Below are 6,933 nucleotides of genomic sequence, written 5' to 3' on the forward strand. Positions count from 1 at the left end.
GGTCTCACATATTTGAGCAACCAGTTGCCCTTAGTGGTAGCCAACTCAGTATCTTATCCTTGTATAATCAAAGCCCAATCAAATCTTCTAAGATTCTGTGTGTTATACCTGTTTTTGCCTTCTTTTAAGTTACCCTAGAATCCCTAAGAGCAAAGATTACTGAAATGGGAGTCCTGGCACCAGTAACAAAATATATTATAGAAAAGGAGACATTGGATTCTCTTTGGCTTTCAAGTTAAAATACTAATTGCTGGCACAGTGGCTTAGTGATATCAATGAGCTAGGAAGGAATGAAAACTGATCAGTCAGTTCTTGCAAACTCCTGCCTCTGAGGACTCATGATGGGTAGCTCAAGTTGTAAGATCCCAAACAGTGAAAAAGCAGCTAAAACCAAAGACTTGCCAAGAATACCACATAGGGTCTGAAAAGGGTTCTTGGACCCAGTTTCAATGTGTGTGTGTGGAGGCTCTTCCACACCAACAACAAGCAATTCTGAGATGCCAGTAGGGTGTCTGAGAATTCAATTCAATTCTGACGCTATCGACCCAGAGATGGAATCAGATTCCACAGGTAAAGGGCTTGGTCTCACAAGACCACCCTCCACTTCAGGCGCCAGTTGCAAGCCCAGGTTGTTACCTGTGCTTTTAACCGACCAGCTACAAAATGGAGGTTCCAATGACCCCCTCCAAGTCAGGATGCCAATTGCAAGTTCAGGTTGTTATCTGTACATCTGACCAACTGGCTATAAATCAGAGGTTCCCATGATCCCCTCCACAGATTCGATTAGCTTGCTAAAAGGGCTCAAAGAACTCAAGAACACCGGTTTCCCGTTTATTCACTAGATTACCAATTTATTACAAAGGATGAAAAGGATTCGAATCAACAGCTAGATGAAGAGATATACAGGGCAAGGCCCCAAACAAAGGAGCTTTTGTCCTCGTGGAGCTTGGGGCCTGGCACAGTGGCATGTGCAAGCATTCTGGTTCCCCAACATGGAAGCTTTCTGAAGAAGAGGCCAATGAGCTGTCCTTTTTGGGTTTTTATGGAGGCTTCATTACATAGTCATGATTGACCAAGTCATTCACCATTGGCAATTGATTCAATCTCAAGACCCCCTTCCCTCCCTGGAAATCAGAGGATGAGACTGAAAGTTCCAATCCTCTGATCACATGGCTGGTTCTCCTGGCAACCAGACCCAACACTTGGGTGGGGGCCCCAAAGTTACCTCATTAGCGTAACAAAAGACACCTTTATCACTCTTGACACTTTGGAAATTCCAAGGGTTTGGCGATCTGTGAGCCAGGAACTGTGAACAAAGAGCAAATATATATGAGAAATATATTTTGGTCATCAGAATGACCAAATATATATTTCTTATAAATCACAATATCTCAGAGTCCCTACTTCCTTCAGAAAGCCTATAGAAAGTTTCAGGAAATTCCAGAGACATAAACCTGTCTAATAAAGTGGGTGTGTGCACATGCATGCAGGCCCCACACAGCCCTCCTGCTTGAGGGCTGGGCTTAGGAAAAGACTGATGGGATTTAATACATAAAGCTGGGGAGGGATGAAAGGGAGTTCATTCAACATCCAGCTTTACTGAGGCATTAGAGGAGGGTGAGGAATGTGCAGGTGGTAAAATCTGGTGTGTTGAATAAGAACCACGGGCTAGAACAATTCCGGGTTGGCCTTCTGCTTTGAAAGTACTTCTTAGCCAGGCAGGTGGGTTTTAATAATAAGCTACCCAGCGGGCCAACCAGGTCCCCACTGTGAAGTGTTGGATATCATGTGGGGATTAGAACGAAGTGTGGTTGGTGGAGCAGAAAGGAATAACTGGGAGCCACCTTCTCATTTTACAGCCGAGGTACAGAGAGGAAAAGTGACTTGCCCATAGATACGCAGCAAGTTAGAGGCAGACAGGGACTAGAATTAGGGCTAGACCCTTAGTCAGCCTCTTCCTTTTGCATAGCAGTGATCCATGGGGACCATCAGATCAAACTAACATCAACCTATTCATGCTTTGATTCAGTTTTTTCAGTCATTCTCATCAATCATCAATTCATTTATCCAAAAAATGTTACTAAGGGCTCTGTACAGGAAGCTGGGGGAACCAAAATGAACCAAATAAGACCTGATTCAGACCCATGGATGAAACACTCATAAACATATAGTTAGGTAAAGGGATGGGAAAATGATTATCCGAACTGCTGGCCCCAGAATCCCTCTTTGGAAAGGAATTGGCTTTGTTTGGGAAAGCACCTTGATAAGCTCTTGGGTAAAGGAGATGCCAAGAGTAGAAAGTGCCCAGGAACTGCTCTCATGAGAAAGGCTGTGGAAAAGGTTTGTGGCTTCAGAGAGTAAGGAGGGCCAGAGAAATGGGGAGACTGATACTGCATGAGGAAAGGGCCAAGGGGGGACCCCATGTGGCCAAGGAGCCAAAGAGGATGAAGAGGGCCAGGCTGACTCCTAGGAACTTTAAAGGATTTGCTCTGTGACCCCCAGCTCTTCAGTCAAGTGTTCTGTATTCATAAATACTGTGTAGGAACAGATTTTGCCTGGAAACCAGTCAAGGAGCAGAATTTCCCATCTGGATTACAAGGTAAGAATATAGGCCGCAAATGAAGAAGTCAGAAGTCCAGGAGAAAAGAGGTGACGTGAAAACGTTTAGTGGAGGAAGCAGGACGGGGTGAAGATGGAGGAGATAGCAGAGGCCCTGTCAGAAAGGGTCTGGATGACAGTTTCGACTTTTCCCTGCAAACAAGAGGAAGACCGCACTGTAGAGGATGACTCTGGCAGTGGTGCAGCAGCAGCCCTAGGATTTGATTATTCCTCCCTTTATGCCCCTTTGTGCCTTGTGCATACCTCTAGTTGCTGCAGTCATCACATTCTATCAGCAATTGATTATGTGTCATGTGCTCTGGGAGACGCTGAGCTCCAGGAAGGCCAGAACCATGCAGGTGGCAGGATAATGTAGTATTAGTTCTGAATCCAAATCCTACCTCCTCAACTTACTGAGTGTCCTTGGGCAAGTTATTTAACTCTTGAGACTCAGTTTCCTCACCTGCAAAGTGAGGATAATCATAGCACCTATCTCAAAGGATGGTTGTGAAGATAAAAAGAACAGAAATGCTCAGCATGGTGCCAACATACATCAGTCCTCAGGTAAAGCACCTCTTGTTCTTATTCACCCTGGAATTCCCACAGCCCAACACAGGGCTTGCACATCTTGAAGGGAAACATAACAGGGGCGAAAGACTGTTGACAAATAGGACAAACTAGACATGATAAATGGAGGGCCTTCCCACAACAAGAGTCTGTTTGTTTGTTTGTTTTTCATCTAGATACAATCATGTTTCTGATAGCCTAAGAGTATAGCTGAGACGTGTACGGTAGTTTTAAAATCTGTCAACAAATTCTTTCATATTCCTCTCTTCTGGAGGTGGCATCTAATTGCCCTTGGCTTGAGTGTGGGCCGGACTTGGGAAGTAGTGTCTAATAAATAGAATGGAGCAGAAGTGATGATGTGCACCTTCAGAGACGGGGTAATAAAAGGCACTGGGACTTGCTCCTTGCTTCCTCTTGGATCACTCACTCTGGAAGTGGCCAGTTGCCATGTCCTGAGGACACTCAAGCAGCCCAAGGAAAGGCCCACGTGGCCAGGAACTGCGGCCTGCTGAGGTGGATCCCTCAAGCCTTCAACAGACTACAGCCCCGCATGTTGTCGTGACTGCCACCTCATGAGAGACCCTGAAGCAGAACCACCCAGCTAAGCCACTCCTGAATTCCTGACCACAGAAGCTATGAGATAATAAATCTTTCTTGTTTTAAGCCACTAAGTTTTGGGGTAATTTGTTATGCAGCAATAGAGAACTAATATCATATCTAAATGCAATACTGTTCATTTTTATTTTTAAACTTGGAATGTAACTGTTTCTTTCTGACTTTAATTATCCTCCAGGTGACATTCTGAACAATCATCCTGAGGTATAAAAACATATAATTTATTGGATTAATCATAATCTTTGGTTCAGGTTCCAAGAAATATAAGAATTAAAAATAAAAACAAATCTCTAGGTACTCAGAACCTACAGAGCTACTGTGGTCTGTGGGATGATAAAAATCTGAGCACCCTCCCTCTCAGAGAGAAGCTTGTTGCAGTGGTCAGGAGAGCTTCCAGTCACCAGCAATGCACCAGAACTACTGAGAGCAGAATGGATTAACTCCTTCGAAAGGAGAGGCCAGGTCATGTGGTCTATGAAAAACTTCTTTACCAAGTTGTATATTGTTCTATCTGCTTGGGTTTTCCAGCCTGAAGATCCTATAAAACTAACATTGGCCCTTTTCTGCAATTTCTCCCCGTGTCCCAAACCTACTCATCCTGGGTGGTGTACTATGGTGTACTAAAAAGCAGGGACCCAGGGGTAGGAGAGACTTGGGCTGGAATTCTGTTTCAGACATTCATGCCATTCAACGAATATTGAGTGCATAACGTTATGCCAGCTGCTGCTGCTACAATAGTGAGTAAAAACAGACCAGGTTCTTGCCCTCAGGGAGTGAATACCTGGTGGGGGAATTACATAATCACACAAATAAAAGTAAAATTGCACTCAGCTAACAGGTGCACAGGGTATGATAAGGAGAAGCCAGGGAAGGTTTCCCTGGGGAAGTGGTATTTGATTTGAGAGCTAAAGGATTGTGAGTTAAATAGCCTAAGGGAATGTTAAAAACAAGACAACAGCTCAAAATGGAGTCACTTATGCTTAGCCCTATATCACCAAACCGAGACTTAATTACAGTTTTGGCTCTCCCAGAAATGGAATCTTCAGCCAGTCAATCAAGAATCACCTGATGAACATAAATTAGGTAATCTGCCTGACACACCCCTGCCGTCCTCTACAGGAAAGTAACTTTGCAATAACCAACCCGCTTTTTTGACTAGTATAACTTCCTTGTTCCTGCACCCTTTTGCCTATAAAAGTCTTCCATTTTGTACCGCTCTTCGGAGCTCCTTCCTATCTGCTAGATTGGATGCTGCCTGATCCATGAATCATTGAATAAAGCCAATAAGACCTTTAAAATTTACTCAGTTGAATTTTATCTTAACTTTTGGGTTTTTATTTATTTATTTATTTATTTTTTGTGAGGAAGATCAGCCCTGAGCTAGCATCTGATGCCAATCCTCCTCCTTTTTTTTTGTTGAGGAAGATTGCCCATGAGCTAACATCCATTGCCAATCCTTCTCTTTTTGCTGAGGAAGATAGGCCCTGGGCTAACATCCGTGCCCATCTTCCTCTACTTTATATGGGATGCCGCCACAGCATGGCCTGACAAGTGGTGCATCAGTGGGCTCCTGGGATCTGAACGTGTGAACCCCAGGACGCGGAAGCGGAGCATGAGCACTTAACCGCTCTGCCACCCAGCCGGCCCCTGAATTTTGTTTTTTAATGGGGAGAAGGAAGAACGCTCCAGACAGAAGGTACAGAATGCATAAAGGTGAAGTGTCAGGAGGGAACACAGCATGTACCAAAGGCTGAAAGCTGGTCAGTGAGTCTGGAATGAAGAGAAGAGGGGGTGGAGAGGAGTGGATGAATGTGAGAGATAGTGAGGAGGTCAAATAGACAGGACCTGGCAACAGCAGTTAGAAATGCTTTAGGGGCCGGCACACCCGTGGCGTAGCGGTTAAGTGCGTGCTCCGCTGCTGGTGGCCCAGGTTCGGATCCCAGACGCGCACCGATGCACCGCTTGTCAGGCCATGCTGAGGCACCGTCCCATATAAAGTGGAGGAAGATGGGCATGGATGTTAGCCCAGGGCCAGTCTTCCTCAGCAAAAAGAGGGGGCTTGGCATGGATGTTAGCTCAGGGCTGATGTTCCTCACCAAAAAAAAAAAAAAAAAAGAAATGCTTTAGCTGGAAGGAGCAGATGACCTGACCAACAGTGGCTTAAACACATAAGGGTGGTGTGGTGTGTGCATTTCCTCAGATAATAACAACTTTCCTTCGATAATAAGAACCCTGGAAGCAGGAAGGATTTGTTCAGTGGCTCAGTGACGTCACGGCCAGCATGAAGTGCTTTTTCCTCACCGCCGAGTCCAGCTCCATGCCTCACAACAAAGTCCAAGGCAGGAAGAATGAGAAAGGAAGAATGAGAAAAGGGGCAAAATTTGCAACAATGTCTCTCTTATCAGGAAAGGAAAACCTTTCCCAGAAAGCCCCAGCAGATTTCTGTGTAAGTCTCACTAGACAGTACTGTGTCATCAGGCCACTCCTAGCTGCTAGGAAAGGTGGAAGATCAACTGTTTAACTTTTCTAGATTTTTTGGAAGAAATGGAAAAGGGAGAAGGGGATTGGGAATGGGTGTTGAGTTAGTCAACACACAGTGAGTTTGCAGGTGCAGGGCCAGAGAGGTGAACAACAGGATGGTGGGTGTCATTCTCTGAGTGGATAATACTGAAAGATCATGAGTTCGGTTTTGGATACACTGATTTTGAGGTGTGGTAAACCGAGTAATGGCCTTCAAAGATATCTGTGTTCTAGTCTCTGGAAGCTGTGAATATTACCTTATTTGGCAAAAGGGACTTTACAGATGTGATTAAGTTAAATATTTTGAGGTCAGGAGATTATCATAGATTAGTCAGGTGGGCCCTAGATGTAATCACAAGTGTCCTTGTAAGAGGACAGGAAATTTGACTCCAGAAAAGTAACAGATGTGACAACAGAAGCAATGATACCAAGCAATGGGCTCACTCTGCTTGCCGAGATCCGAGCCAATTAATCACAATGAGTTAAAGATCGAGAAACAAACTTTAATTAGATTAGCAGGCAAATCAGAAGATAGAGGACTAATGTCTCAAAGACGCTTCTTCAAAGATTACAGAATCTTGAGGCAGTTACATAGGGAAAATGGGCAGTAAGGCGGGGGTCCAGGGATGTTGG

The sequence above is a fragment of the Diceros bicornis genome, chromosome 7, assembly GCF_020826845.1.
Source record: "Diceros bicornis minor isolate mBicDic1 chromosome 7, mDicBic1.mat.cur, whole genome shotgun sequence".
Taxonomy (NCBI): domain Eukaryota; kingdom Metazoa; phylum Chordata; class Mammalia; order Perissodactyla; family Rhinocerotidae; genus Diceros; species Diceros bicornis.